The sequence below is a fragment of the Brachyhypopomus gauderio genome, chromosome 5, assembly GCF_052324685.1.
Source record: "Brachyhypopomus gauderio isolate BG-103 chromosome 5, BGAUD_0.2, whole genome shotgun sequence".
NCBI lineage: Eukaryota > Metazoa > Chordata > Actinopteri > Gymnotiformes > Hypopomidae > Brachyhypopomus > Brachyhypopomus gauderio.
Window position 1 is genome coordinate 5543776 of NC_135215.1, and position 15877 is coordinate 5559652.

At 44.3% G+C, this 15877-nt stretch overlaps 1 long non-coding RNA gene across 3 annotated transcripts; it reads left to right on the forward strand.

The window, feature by feature from the left end:
- The first annotated feature begins 5049 nt into the window (after positions 1–5049).
- LOC143514231 (uncharacterized) lies at positions 5050–15594 on the forward strand. 3 transcript variants are annotated; one of them, XR_013130799.1, is made up of 4 exons: positions 5050–5355; positions 5876–6008; positions 9904–12142; positions 14932–15589. It is a non-coding gene; the product is annotated as an uncharacterized LOC143514231 (long non-coding RNA). The 3 variants fall into 3 exon arrangements; XR_013130800.1 differs by having other exon boundaries at positions 5856–6008; positions 9904–15594; XR_013130798.1 differs by having other exon boundaries at positions 5051–5355; positions 9904–15594.
- Positions 15595–15877: the final 283 nt, after the last annotated feature.

Here is a 15877-nt window from a genome sequence, read left to right on the forward strand (position 1 = left end):
ACACACACACACACACACACACATACACACACACAACCATTCAAATGAAAAATGCATCCACAATGTCACACGCACTTGGTCCTGGACCTCACATATTAGAGTATTTCTGGAGGCCTTGAATGTGATGAGAGTGGGAAAAAGTAAGAGCTCAGAGGATCTGCAAGAACGGACTGAGCGGCACGATATATATAACACCCCCCCCCCCCCCCCCCCCCTCTTCTCTATATGTTTAGAGTGCTGCAAACTTGACTTTTACAACACAGGGAAGACATTTGGTTTATGTCAAAGAACTCTGATCGTTGCATTGTACCTGTTTTCCTTAGCTGGACAGGAATTGTTTTTGCAAATCATTGTTTTGCAGTGTCAAATTTATTGTGTTATTTGAATTCTGCATAATTTGGTTTTCACTCATACACGTCTGACTGTGTGGGATTAGGATTACGGTCTTGGGTATTATACACTTGTGGGCTTTTGTATGGGGCATGTGATTCAATTATTTAATTTGACTGAATGTTTTAACACGTTTTTTAAAATGTGGTGATGGCCAACATTAATTTAAGGCAATCCATTCTTGTTCATTTTAATACTGTCCATAGCCAGATGCTTAGGGGAAACTTCTTCTGTTGGGACACAGTTAACGTAGCTCACAGCAAAAATGTATGATAATTAAAAGAAAGAAACAAGCTAAAAACATCACGTTTCCCTTCGTCATCTGCGCCTCTTTATTGCGTTTTTTTCATTCCACTACGCCCACGAGTTCCACTGTTCGATGTTCGATTGCTATCAAGTTATCATTTGTGGCATTTCGCATTCGCTGTTTCCTTATTGTCATTTGTCTTTGTTGGGCTTTTTAATTTTAGTTTTGCACTCTGATTTGGTCTCTATGTCAGAGACCTCTGGATTTTCAGTCTTGCACTGTCACGGACACTGATTATGGATTTGGCGCTAATAAACTTCACTCAGCTTAGCGTAAGCATCCTAACCAGATCCTTGCCGTTGTTTTAGAGACATTTTCCTCACAGAAAAGGGATAACATTTTGTTCATTATTTTTCACTAGCTCAGTATCACTTCATTAACGTAGTGACATATTATGTGACATTTATTTTCAAAAATCAAAAGAAAGCATGTATGTGTGAATAAAGACAGCAAGCTCAGTGGAATTAATCAGCTATTATGACTGAAATAAAATGTTTAGTGCAGCACACGATCTCAAAACACAACTGGTAGGTGTTTACGGTTATTCCTCAGCTACTTAGCAATAGTCATATTTAGTTTACATATGTAAATGTAATACATTCACAATTTTGTTGCTGTCTGTGACCTGTTACCTGTTTACTTTGTGCCCCTTTATATGTTCCATTGTTGCAGGACAATGACACATATTACCTGTCTGTAAAATGTCAGTAATAAATGTGACCTTTTCTTCCACTTTATCTTTTGTCTTTAATTAACCCTGCATGAGCACAGAATGCAGCCATTGTGCTCTTTCCCTGCTATAACAGGACAGTAATGCGTGAGGTGATAACACAGCTGATACTGACACCAAATTGTTTCGCTAAAGCAGAGAAAGTCTCAAGCTCTGCCGTGAAGAAAGGCTGCTGTTTCTGCATACCTCACAGAACAGATGTGCCATTGAGTCCAAGTGTACTTTGTACACTTAAGAGGAAACATAACCCAACATGTTTATTCTGCTATGGAGTTGCATAATCATTCAAAAAAGAGCTTCAGAGACTTATGACATTTTTCGCCTGGTCTGGGTTTGAAACCGTACAAGGCATCTAGTCAAGGATATGGCCTGTGGAGGGTTTAAACGTGACCTCTTAAATGCTTGCACAGGAGAGATGTGTATATGTGTCTGTAGTCTGGGTACCGCACATGCTCAAAGCTGCTCTTGTCTTCAGCATTTCATAGCTACATGAAGAAGCTAACTCTCTCTTTCCCTGTGCCTTCCATCTGATGGGTCTGTGCTCCCTTCTCTCTGTCTGCATATCTCCTCTCTCAGCCTCAGCCGTGTTCAGTGAAACTCTGTAAGAGGGGGAAACACACTGAAGTTTATTGCAAAATGACTCACGCTCGCCTACCCAGATGCTGACCTCTGACAGGTTGCTATGACAATCGAGCCCTAAGGAGAACGACTGCGGCAAAATGACCCAGAACTTTTATCCAATCCTACGCTGCTACGTCAGATCTGTCAGCCGCAAGGCCCCGCCCAACAAACTTGCCAAGAAAAATATGAGCTAAGCGACTTCCGCCGAGTGAACATGGCCGCGACATTTAGGACTGGAGCAGACCTTCTGGTGCAGACCTTCTGAAGCAGACCTTCTGGTGCAGACCTTCTGAAGCAGACCTTCTGGTGAAGACCTTCTGAAGCAGACCTTCTGGTGAAGACCTTCTGGTGCAGACCTTCTGGATCACCTTTCTTGACTGTCATTTATTTTGGTGACAGACAGAAAGAGGCATGATATCGTGAATCCCAAATTAAACCTGCCAGTAGTCACCATGGCTATGGAGTTTCTCAGCTTGAAGGTGCTTCATTCTGTGTTTCAACCTTCACCTTTCAACTCTGAACTCTACATAGGGAGCATAGAGGAACAGGGCAGTAATCGACTGCTGGAAGTTTTCGTTTTGAGAGCAGGCGGCTAACAGGCGATGCATAATGCCACTACCATGTTGTTCTTATTTATCTGACAAAATGCAATATGACAGTAATAACACATAAACCACATAATTAAAGAAGTTAAACATTTATTTTATTCTGATATTGCCATAGTCTCTGCTAAAGGATATGTGCACTGTCTGCAGTAAAAAAAGATAAAAAATAAAACATACCAAATTGGCCAGTGCTGATAATGTCAAATAAAGCACTGAACCTGCCCAATTAACTGGCTGAATCCTGGAATGCATAACAACTAGAGCTTGTGACAAGAATGTGTTCTCAAATACACTTTACTTTACTTTCCACACACAACTAGATATTCTGAGCTCATTTATTAATGAACTATGAGAAGGCGTCCTGTCCTGCTTCCCCAGTGGACCCATGTGTGAGTAACATTTAGATAAACACTAGATCAGCTAAGGGCTATGAAAGGTTGATTCCCATGTAGAGGATCCATGATCCATGATCCATACAGTCCTGACAGCACAGCCAATGACATAAGTGCACATGCCCAAACAAGTGCCCACCCGAGTGCTCACATGCACACACACACACACACACACACACACACACACACACACACACACACACACACACACACACACACACACACACCCGCTCCATACACCACACGGAAATAATGAAGGATCTGCCCACAGATCTTCAAGGTACCTGCTGGAGCATAGAGTCATGTGATTTATTTACAGGCCTGAATGCATATTAACAAGTTAAACTGCCATAGCATGAACACAAACCCAGACTTATTATCCACTCAAGTCAAACACCAAGACTAGTAATTGGTGGCACTATTTTATAATAAGCACATGCAGACACATTTGGGTCTGCTGCTCACGCATGAACACTGCGGCACTGAGAACTAGATGAACAGAGGAAGGTCCCCTTCTCCTCTTCCTCAAACCTGACACTGGCTTGTATGGGATCCTTTTAGAAAGACATGACTATGAGGCTGACATACAACACTTCATTAGTCTATGGCTGTAAGAGGAAGCAAAGATGTGTGTGTGTGTGTGTGTGTGTGTGTGTGTGTGTGTGTGTGTGTGTGTGTGTGTGTGTGTGTGTGTGTACATGTGTGTACATGTGTGTGTGAGTGCATGCTTGTGTCTTGTGGGAGGACTGTGCTGTTTTCAGATCAGAGGGCTTAAGAGCTGATCCCCTGCAGTGTCAGAACCTACTCCTACAAACCAATGGAGAAAAGGGCTCTACTCAGCCCTGGCGGGACAATGACATGCACGCGCGCGCACACACACACACACACACACACACACACACACACACACACACACACACAATTACACGCCAGCATGTATGGGAGTATTAAGAGACTGTGACCAATAGGGTATTTTGTGTTAAGTTACACATGATTAACCGGATAAAGTAGCATGAGACTACTACCCATCCAGAAACAGAAGGGAATTCCTGCATTCAGACCACAGCAAGTCTCATGGAGGTCTGTGTGTGTGTGTGTGTGTGTGTGTGTGTGTGTGTGTGTGTGTGTGTGTGTGTGTGTGTGTGTGTGTGTGTGTGTGAGAGAGAGAGAGAGAGAGAGAGAGAGAGAGAGAGAGAGAAGGACAGGCAGACAAAGTGGAAAGAGCAAATGAATATGTATGGCTATACTGATGGGACAGGTTACTGTCCCTATGTGAACATAAGAAGTAAATGTAAAATTGTTGGTACGTGTCACTTCAACATCTCTCTGAGTTTATGCAGGTACAACGTTTAAATTAATGTGTGTGTGTTGCTTCCCTCAGCATGATACGACATCACGGGATTGTAAGGTTAAACCACAAACCCGGCAGCCAATACCCAGCTGGGACATAAAAACAACCACGCTTTTGCCTCTAATTGTAGCACGCACACACATGCACGCACGCATGCACACACACACACACACACACACACACACACACACACACACACACACACACACACACACACACATATTATATATACATATATATATGCTTCTTTTTCTGTTAACTAATGAAGTGCTAAACATAAGTTATATAACTATACAGTTAAAAAACAACTGCACCATAATAAACACTCGGAGGACTCAGGTAGAAACACAGTATATCTCTCTCAAGATGAGGGCAATGGTGCCCTCTAATGGTAACACACTGCTACAAAAATACATGGCCTGGAAGAATTTCCTATACTGAAAGGTAAGGTACACATTTCAACAAGAGTCCTTGTAGCTGTATTTGTTACGGAACTGAAGCCACTGATATACACAGAGGAACAAGATGGCTACTCTGAGCTGAAAACTGCAGTGGCGTAGAGAGCTGGTAATTGGCAGACACGTGACACTGAGACCACGAGACAGATGGTTATGTAACGTATATCCATATACCACGGGCTTGACGAAGGGCGTGGCCGCAGAAGAGAAGGAAGACGAGAGCGACTGAGTGCGGCCGAACTCAACCGAGACAAAAGCACGCGGCATTAATGACGTTACCGCACAATTAGCATTCTTTTCCAGAAGAAGGGCCAGGGTTTGTTTTAGCATATGTGAGAGCTCTCGGTAGATGTGCATCTCGTCATCGCTCTACAGAAGGCCACCAGGGCAACGTGCCCCACTGAGCTGTGCAGCTCTGGACTCTGACTGCGACTGGCACAATGCGCAGAGAAGACTGAGAGAAAGTGGAAAAGAGAGAGAGAGAGAGAGAGAGAGAGAGAGGTGAGACCACTGAAGTGCAGCAACATCAGAACTGTCACAAATAACTCCTTCCACCCACTTAACATTCACATACACACACACACACACACGCACATATTTTTATATACACACACTCACATTTAAACGCATACACACCACATAGCATGTAACACTATATTTATACTTTAAAGTTACAGAATGTCTTCTGTGCAAATGCGTAAGAGAGACACTTCAAGCTTAAATGGATTAATAGGGACGTGAGACGAAAGGAAAGACAGAAAGACACTGAGCTGTGATCGTGTCCAACTGCTAGGGTCTGTGACTACCAGTGGAAACGTGTATGTGGTTCAGGCACATGTGAGTACATACTTCATGTAAAGATAAAGGTTTGTGTATTTGAATGTGTTTCTGTGTGTGTGTGTTTGTGTGTGTGTGTGTGTGTGTGTGTGTGTGTGTGTGTGTGTGTGTGTGTGTGTGTGTGTGTGTGTGTGTGTGTGTGTGTGTGTGTGTGTGTGTGTGAGTGTGTTGTGTTTCACACCAGGGGAGCATAACGAGCCGCTCCCACAATGTGTGCCAACCAGCTGCCTACGTGTCTGGCTTGGGGACGGGTCGTGTCAAAGGGCTCGCTGGCCACTCTGAAGAAGGTTCTGGAAATTCTAGCTGGAGCCTCGCACGTTAGTGACCCCACTTCCTCCCATCCACTATGCTGTGATCCTGGGCTGCCACTCTCAAGCACTTTAAAGCCCCCCCCCGCCCAAAAAAAAAAAAGATTTCAGATCAGCACCTGTCAGTGTGTTTAGGTAAGCGCCGCAGGCGGCCACCAGGGGGAGACAGGCACACTTGTCTGTGCCAGGCTGGGGCTGGGAGAATGCACGGTCACGATGACCACACTGCCCGGTCACTGATTGGTGGCGTCAGTGTGGCTGATGTAACAGCATTGTGTGGGCGGGAAATTGAGCAGCTGAGTTCACTTTTGACTCACCGAAGGGGAAAACAGATATGTTAAATACCTTGGCTGAAATCAGTCCAAAACAGCTGTTTTTAGAAAAAAAGAAGAAGTATAAACGCTTATTCATTGATTAAAGCACTATTTATAAGTTAAGCAACCAACCAACCAACATGTAATACCACCTCAGCAGTGGACCATCCATCACCAATATGATTAGGCCTACTGCGTTTGTGTTTGTTTTTATGGTGTTAAATGTGTTGTTTTGCCTAAATGGCCTTGATAATCGTCACTGAAATCTGCTGAAAGGCTATACATCTGTCTGTCTGTCTGTCTGTCTGTCTGTATGTAGGGCATTAAAGCATGTAATGCATGTAAAGCATGTTTTTATTTTTTTTTTTTTAGACAGCTACGACACATAAACACAGCAGGCTTTATAGCATACACACTGCTCTAAGCTTCAGAGACCGCAATTGACTTTAAAGCATACAGACCACAACAAGCTTAAGAGCATGGAGACTGCTATAGGCACAGCTAATATGCCTTCATATTAATTTCAGAGCATGTTGTTTTGTATGGGCTTTACAGCATGTAGACTGTAGGCTTTACAGCATGTAGACTGATATGGGCTTTACATCATGTAGACTGTAGGCTTTATGGCTCTACTGTAATGCAGAAAAAGTCCCAGCAACTCACGAGGGAGAATCAGTAAGGTGGCTAAATATGGCGGTCACACCAGGACCATTTTTATCAAATATGGGACAGTCAGGCACAAAGAGAGACAGAGAGGAGACAGAGAAGAAAAAGCTCGTAATGGGAGAGTGGCAGAATGTACTCACTAGTGAGAATGAACCAGCATCACCCCACCCTCACCCCCCAAACACACACACACAACCACACACACACACACCCTACTCCAACAGTGCTGTGAACAAGCCGACAACAGGCCTTCGTCCAACATACGGGTCCAACGAGCCCATCTTCTACTGTACGTTTGAACATGTACAACACAAGGCATGTTCGCGAGTTTGCACCTCCCTCCGCAGGACATGCCACAAGCCCTGAAACCACGAATTAGCAGCGACTGCCTCGTGTCTCCGTTAACGAGGCACTCACGCATGTTCACTGCTGGCTCCACGAGCCCAGCCGGCCATTACATAACGAACATTTGGACTCGGTCTATTGTGCAGCCACTCCTGTAAACACAAAGCAAGAATTCAGACTCAGCAGCCATGCCTCTGATTCACTGCTTTATTCAACTCACACAGCTGAAATCCAAAATAAGGGAGTCTCTACAAGAACCAAATTATCGTCATTTTGTTGTTAGATATGAATATGTGACAATTTGTTCATACAATTGTTGACGCACAAGGGCTTTGTGTCACCATGGAGGGGTGTATTGTGTGATAATGCTTGGCTGTCTGAACATTATCCCACTCATTACATGGCTACATCAATAACTTCTCACAAAATGCTGGTTATGAATTTATTTTATAAGTTGTTTACAATGAGGAACATTTTTATCAGGAACCTATAGTTACAGTGCGTGCTCATATCAAACACGCTTTATTCAATCTGTCCTTCAGAAATAACAGATCTCCAAATGGTATGAGTTACCAATCACAATTGAGTATGCCACAGAACTGTGTACTAAACAAGGATGTGAAATAACATGTGCTCTTTAAGCTACTACCATCAAAGCAGTCTTGAGGTTATGTCGGGGGCATCTTAACTGACCTGACAGTAACCCTGTGAACACCAACGAGATTGGCTGATTTGCTGGATGGTTGCGGGTGCCGTGACTGGCCGCTGCTTTCAGTATCCGGGCGGACAGGAAGAGCAAGTGGACTCGAGGCGGTCTCCACTGGAGAGGCGCATGTGCGCCAGGCCCCAGGTGGCAGTAATTATAGCACTAACAGGGTTTTAGGGTGGAGAGTCCACTAGCGTCCTGCTGGCTGCCGTGATGGGCTGCATCGATGTGTTTGAGCACTTTCTTTGTGTCTGCTTACTCGCTTCACCTCGATGCATTCGGTTTATTCTTCACAGAGAGAGAGAGAGAGAAACACAGAAGGCGAGAGGCAGAGGGATGGTGTGTTTTAAATATGGGATGAGGCTAGCGTTTCCTCTGACTGAGATGGCCCAGTGGAATTGACCTGATTTCCACTTGCCCCAGAAGGCCTCGTGTTTCAACAAAACAAGCGACCTCACTTCTTGGCTCCCTTCAAGACTGCAGCGAACTAATCAACATTCCATCACACTGAAATTTGTTAATACAAGATCGTCCAATCACCACCAAGCCCACTGCCAGGGTCCAACAACAATGATGATTCACTCTGACGCTCGGAGGCTGAGAAAACCCGACAACGGCTCATTTGGCTACACAACTGACCAACGTGAGAAGCTCTGAACAAAAGTGTAGCTGGTCATTTCTTACTGCAAGCCTATCTAGGAAAGTTAGCCAACGTTTGCTAAATAGCATCCCAGCCAAGCTACTCGGTCATATGGCTCTCCATCATCAAGGTTACCAGAGCTCCCGCACTGCTGAATGTAGCGAGCGCAAAGCCCCGCACGGAAGTCGTGATCAGTCGGAGGGGCAGGTCTCGGACGGCCATACCCGCTTTCCTCACTCTGCTGCGCATGGTTTCACTGGGGGGCAGGGATGGACTGCCCGTAAGGAACATCTTGTCCTCTCTGGTTGGTTGCAATCAAAGCATTCACGGCTGGTTCTGCCAAGTCAAGCTTGTGTCATTACTCTGTGAAAACGTATCCCCTTTCGGCCGGTCACTTTCAAAGCTGTGGTTTGTCTTTCTCACCCACCCTTCCCTGCATTTTCCTCTCTCTTTCTCTCTCTCTCTCTCGCTCACACACATACACACGCACACATACAAATCCTCACAAGCACACGCACACACATGCAAACACAAGCCCGGTCTTGATAGATGTGGTTTGGAGTAGGTGGAGAGGAGTGTCCGTGGAGAGTTGCTCTTTGTCAGGACCATCCTGAGTGAGATGTGATTTCGCACTGGCTGGAGCCAGTGCCAGGTGCACATTCCTCTTCCATTCAGCACTTTGGGAACGGAGGGCTGGCTACGGGAGCAGGGCACAAATACCCTCCACCCCCGGGGCAGCCCTCCCACCAGCCTTCCCCAGGCTGGGCAAACATGGACGTCTGCTAACGCTCGACTCGATGCTTTACCCGGCCAGCCAGACCTTGTTATCCGAGAGAGCACAGGGACTGCGAAGCCCGTGGGGTGGTTTAGGTGGTTTGTTTTGTTAAAAAATTGGGATTTCGAGAAAGGAGAGCTAATGAGTTTAAGAGCAGTGCACGAGGATCGATGGGCTTCAGCTGGCTGTGCAGTTTAGTTGCAGCACATATTGCAGATTGTGCGCTCGTCTCAGTCTGTCACGCTCTCACTGTCTTCTACCCATCCAATATTTTTACCTTCCATGTTTATATCTCCTTCTCTGTGTTTCAGGCCATCTCTGGATCATCTTACAGTAGACTACCTCTCTTTTTCTTGCCCCCGATCTCTCTCTCGCTCTCTGTCTGTCTCTCTCTCTCACTCTCTGTCTGTCTCTCTCTCTCTCGCTCTCTGTCTGTCTCTCTCTCTCTCTCTCTGCAGTGGGGTAATGGCGGCAGCTTCTGCTCCTGCGTCATCGCTCACTTCCCCCCTGTCCGTCATCGGATGTAAACACACGCAGTCACATGGGAGCAGCAAAATCATGACCACACGCACTGCCTCCAGCAGTTTCACAGCTGAGCACACACAAACACCCCCCCCACACACACACACAAAAACATACATACGCAAAAATACCTTTAAAGAAGGTATGAGTCAGATAAATAAGCAATGAGATCTGCTATTGTTTTTAATAATACCGCAATTCTCACAGGTGAAACTTTGCGTCTTTGTGCTCCCTCTTGGTTTTACGTAGTTATGACGCTTGTAACGCTAATCACATTTTGCCATGCTTGCCGAGAGAGGCAGGCTTTCAGAGTGGCCTATTTCGAAAGAGGTGCTACAGCACAGCGACACATAATGCCACGCGAAACGCCGCAAGCGATTTAACATAATGACACACTTCCTTTACCAATCCGAACTCAACATACACAAACACATCAATCAATAAACATACATGAAGCCTGCCTACTGCAACCAGCCACAAACACCTCCTCTTACGCAGACAGGCGTTACAAGCATAGCAAACCCTAAACCAAACTTGAATTTAGAAGAGACATATGTAGAGCTGCATTCTCCAGGAAATCACAAATATCCATATCCATCTCTGTTCATGGTGAGGGTCCCTTCTCCCTCTGAGAATGTTTTGTTTTGAGGTTGCCAGAACAACATTTGCATCATTCGCTACGCCACTGTTGACTCATCAAAACTCTAAGTAGCTTACGGCAAGGCAGCCGGAACCGGGGGCATTTTATGAACTGAAAGGCACATTAAACTGCTGTGCGCAGTCCCAGTGTTCTTACAGACCACTAGCCTGTGTGTGGTGGAGGGAGAGGGGAGGTTAGAGGGGTGGAGAAGGTGAACGTGGAACCAGATGATCAGATGCTGCTCCTCCGTGCTGGAGGCCTGGAAATGTGCCATTAGGGTTGTGGATGCCCCACAGACAATGCTTCTATCATTACTGCTGCTGTAACTCTGCTGCTGACGCACAAAACGATGTCTGTTTTCGGACACATTTACACACACACACACACACACACACACACACACACACACACACACACACACACACACACACACACACAGCTATAGCCATGGCAATCGCCCATGCGTCAGCAGCGCTTGGTTCATTTGGGATGAAATGTTAATCTCATTGTTGTTCGCTGCGTAGAGGTGTGTGAACTCGTCTGATTAATTCACGCCAGAGCGGAAAGAATTTCTCAGTGCCTACTAATCCACTTAATCAGATCCAAGACAGCACAACTCCCATCTCCCTGTTCTCATACGTGGCACAATCCTGTTTGCCTATTAAAAGTTCCTACATTTCCAGTGATTTTAACAGTGTGTTTGCAGAGTGCAAAGCACCAGGGAACCCATCGCTGAGTCATTCTGATGTCACTTTAAGAGCCATACACCGATGTGACCAAACCGAACATTGTGGCTAAAGCAAAATTAAGCAGGCCTATAGCGTGTTTGACAGACAAGACATAGAAACTACTTCCTGTCTCCAACACCAGTCCTTTTTTTTAATGAATGATGTCATCTTGATTCCGCCATGCTTGACCACGCAAGTGCCCACGAGCCTTTGATGACTCCGCACACAGGGCAGTTTCGACATTACGCCCCACAAGTGCCAGCGAGCAAGGGGCAGCTGTTCAGCACCTCAACACATTTTGTGTCGTAAACAGCATAATGCATGACACGCTGTGTGCCATCGTTTGTTTATCATGCTACCCGTTGCTTTGAAAGACGCGGTTTATAATAACACTTAGACAAATTCTTTAAACTGAATTAGAATATCTCAAGTTTGTTTACATTTCAGTATTATTAAACGATGTATGGGACTTTCCAATAGGACCGAAACAGGTGCAATATCATCCTCTGACTAAACGTTCTCAACTGGAACAGCTACGCACCGACCTACTTCAAGAGAACGAGAACTTGGCTTCCACTTAAGATTCGCTTAAGGTCTGCAATCAGTGATTTGGGTATAGCGATATATATTTATATATATATAATATATATATTTAATATATCACTCACCTCCTTTAGCCCTTAAGTCCTTTGTAAGCTGCCCGTTTAGCTATAATGAGCGACGCGGCTCTCAACCTACGTGTTGCGCGTTCTCGCAACTTCAGCGTGCACGATCCGGTTGTCAGGTGCTCCGTCCCAGCACAACAAGGTAGTGGCGTCGTATGTTATTGCGAAAGTCATGACTTTGTTTAAAAGAGAAGTCAAATAGCCCGTATTCGGTCAGGTGTCTAAACACATTTTTGATCCACATTCGGTCTAGGCAATTCGTTTAGTATTTAGTATGTTATGCAATGTCTAGAAACCCGACTACGCCGTTTGACGTGTTGACTATACAAGACTTTAAAAAGAGCCGACAGGCTCGATCGGAAATTTTTTAAATGATAAGCTGTAGATTATTTGCAACTGAATTATGAAAAAGTTGGGATAAAGAATTGCCAACAAAGTTTTCAGATGCATTTTATGGATCAGATTTTGTCTTACTACGTCACAACAAAATGAACAGGTCTTGAGATGACAACCTTGACACACTGAATGTTATACGAGGCTTTAACAAACAAAAAAAGACGATGTTGTCAAATGAACGTTCAAATGAAAAAGATATACATTTCTTACACATTGTGCGTATACGTCCAGCCACGTCCCGTCGTCTTCTAACCAGACTTTATCCTATTTCAGTGTCAGGTTCATATTAACCGATCTCGATTCCGCTTTATCTTGTGTAATGATGACGCTGGTACTGAAAAAGCAGCGCAACTTATGAAAAGTGCGTCCCCGCAGTACACGGTGGAAGTCTTGTGCGTTTATATAAGCCGCGGAGCTTTCGGACGTGTCGTCGTTGATTAAAACAGCAGAACTCGACCGTGGCTGTGTTTGTTACAGGCTGTGGGCAATTTAGATGTGCACCGTAGCGCACACAGCCTACAGCTGACATCCTCTGGTAACTACGCACTTAGGGGGCGTGAGGTTCTTCACGGGAACTGTACAGTTATAGCTCGAGGTTTAACGCAAATATCATTCGTCTCAACAGCGCAGCCCACGACAAACGGGTTTGCGAGGCTATAATCTAACAGTACAAACTCACCGTTAACGCGAACTTTGAATTTTAATCTGCGCAACAGAGCTTGGAATGCGGACGTTGGCAGAGACGGGCTGGAAGAGCCATGTGGCAATCAAACGTCTTCTCTCGGCAACAGGAGCTCATTACATGTTCAGATGCGTGTTATAATAGCTCTGGGCGCCTTCTGGACGCAGTGCACGTCGGTGATGTGAGGCGGACCCTCGACGTATTCTCACAGCCCCAAATGTCGTCTCTGATCGCACACGCACCTGCGTGCCAGCACGCAACAGTCCAGCTGCGTGCCAACCGTATGAAACTAAGAATAACTTCACTTACTGTTGCGGCTTATGTCCCGATCTGAGCGCAAAAAAGCTTTCGTCAAAGTCTTTTTATGGGCGGCAGGTGCAATCTACGTAGCGGAGTCCCACCATCGCCATCAAGTGCGTCGTGGATACCGCAGCTGTGGCCCGACTCGATCAGTGCCCTGTAACTGTGCCGAGCGAGGACGGGGTGTTCGCCTCGCTACTGCGTAGTTTCAAGGTCTTGTTTTGTAGCCATGGGCACTCTGCGCTCTCCTGTTCGCTTTTCATCATATCATGTCCATCATGTGACGGCGCAGCCTTCCTCAATAGGAACTTAAAGGGACCTCCCACGTGACTGGATCCCTGCTTGGTCGGTACCGGAGTGGGACTATGCGCTCGGCGTTTTATTGGCCGGGATGTGGTTTATGTGTTTTAACAGGTCGCCACAGATATTCCGACATGTGGCCATCGCGTGCGGTGTATTAGGCTGCAACGCAACCACGCAAAACACCACCCCTCCCCTAACACCACCCCAACTACTTATGAACGCTGACTTCACAGCCATTACAGCGATGATATACAACTAACAGGAAACGTTAAGCGATTATTTTACTTCCAATAACCCCTTTTTTCAGCTGTTATGTTAATACAGCAGAATGGGCTGTTTACTTTCACGTTACTGCACTATGCGCATTTGCCTCCATGGGCCTGGGACGAGGCCTTGTTCCTCATAACGTTATAAGACGCTGATTCTCCTTCAGGATAGAATGTATTCATTGTTCTCGAGAAGCTGTCACGTAAATATATGAAGTGAGTTTCTCAAAAATAATAATATAACTAACGTTTCTCTTACTCTGCCTTATTTACTACTCGACCTCTGCGCACAATAATATGGACGTTATATATGAATTAGGATTCTCTAACAGCATCACATAATTGGCAGTATATCACAAATAGTTGTTGCCAAGACCTAGGCATGCACTTAGAATTATCTCTTACTCTTTACATCAGCTCGCTTCCGGTAAGAGACAATCATGTCGTGATTTACCGGAGCCAAAGTGCTTTTATCTGCAAGGTCAAAGGCTGATAACAGAGAATGACAATCAGTAATCAGGCGTTATTAAATTCATTTGAATTGTGATTTTATCATTTGTAAATTAATGTGGAACAGTGTACCCTGGACAGACTTGTGATTCAGAGAAAGCGAGAGAATCCTGTAACAGTTAAACATTATACGACTGTCGGGAAATTCTGAATTATTTGTTTCCCTTTGCCACTGATTATGTTCAGCCATCAGAGATGGTGTGAGCGCGTTTCGTCCTGTTTCGTGACGCCCCCCATAGAAGCCCCTCTACCCCGATGACATTACATAACTGAGAGATCTGACCTGGACTCTGTTTACCAATCCTGGACTACTGCCAGCAGTGCACTTACTATCCAAAGTAAAACGATAAATTTGTATGAGCTCAGTATGAGTATTTTGGTGATACAGGAATCAAATAGGCCTAATTGAATAGCTCGAAAAAAATCACTAATTCATTAAAATGACAGTCAGTGTGGTTTTGATTTAACCCATAGAACCATAGAGTTCTTACGTCAAGAGGATGAGGTGGGGTCATCACCAGATGTGAGAGCCACTTGGAAGTTCTGCAGGACGCAAACTTATAGTCTAAACCTACCTCATACGATTCTCAACTTGATGAAATATTTAACTTAAATAATGTACTTAATACTTAAATAATTAATATGTGTGTACAGCAAAACCCCAGTGCTGAATTAAAACTTTAAGACACTATATGTTGCTGGTTGCATCTGGTTAATACAACACTACATTAATTTAAGTGGATTTTGCTGTTTGCTTGTAAATTGCAAGAACAAAAAAAGTTTTAAAATGTTTGAAAAATCATACAAAATAAATAAACATAGAAATGTGAATACCTAAATTAAACGATGAATGGGGTCATGAAGCATAACGTAATTATCATGTAGTTAATAGACTAATTTGGTCACCTACTGTTGTTATCGTGTAATAGATTAAATTGGTCACTTGCTGTAGTTGTCATTTAACAGCCTAAGTGTCATAATTGGTTTCCTGAGATTACAGTTGAGTCATTCATCATCATTAAATAAAATCCACAATCATGATGATACCAGAATCAAGAGTTTATGTACCAACACCAGATTTACTTATTTAATGTCTGTTTGTACTATCTGGATATCACATGAACGCCTTTTTTTACATTAATAAAGATACTCTGACATTAATAAGAGTTGGATTCGTGTCTATAGAGTTCTTAACATCAGGGTTTACAGTGCAAACGTCAAGCGCAAACATCTTTATGATACCCAAATTAGTAAATTAATGACATTACATGAAGTTATATCTGTACATAACATAGATTAAATATTAGAAATGACCAACCAATTAGACTAATCAACAATGTCTATATAATTATGCATAAATTAGATCATTTTTTGTCTTGCATATCTGTTATTGTTGCTGTTTTCATTTGACTGTACGGTA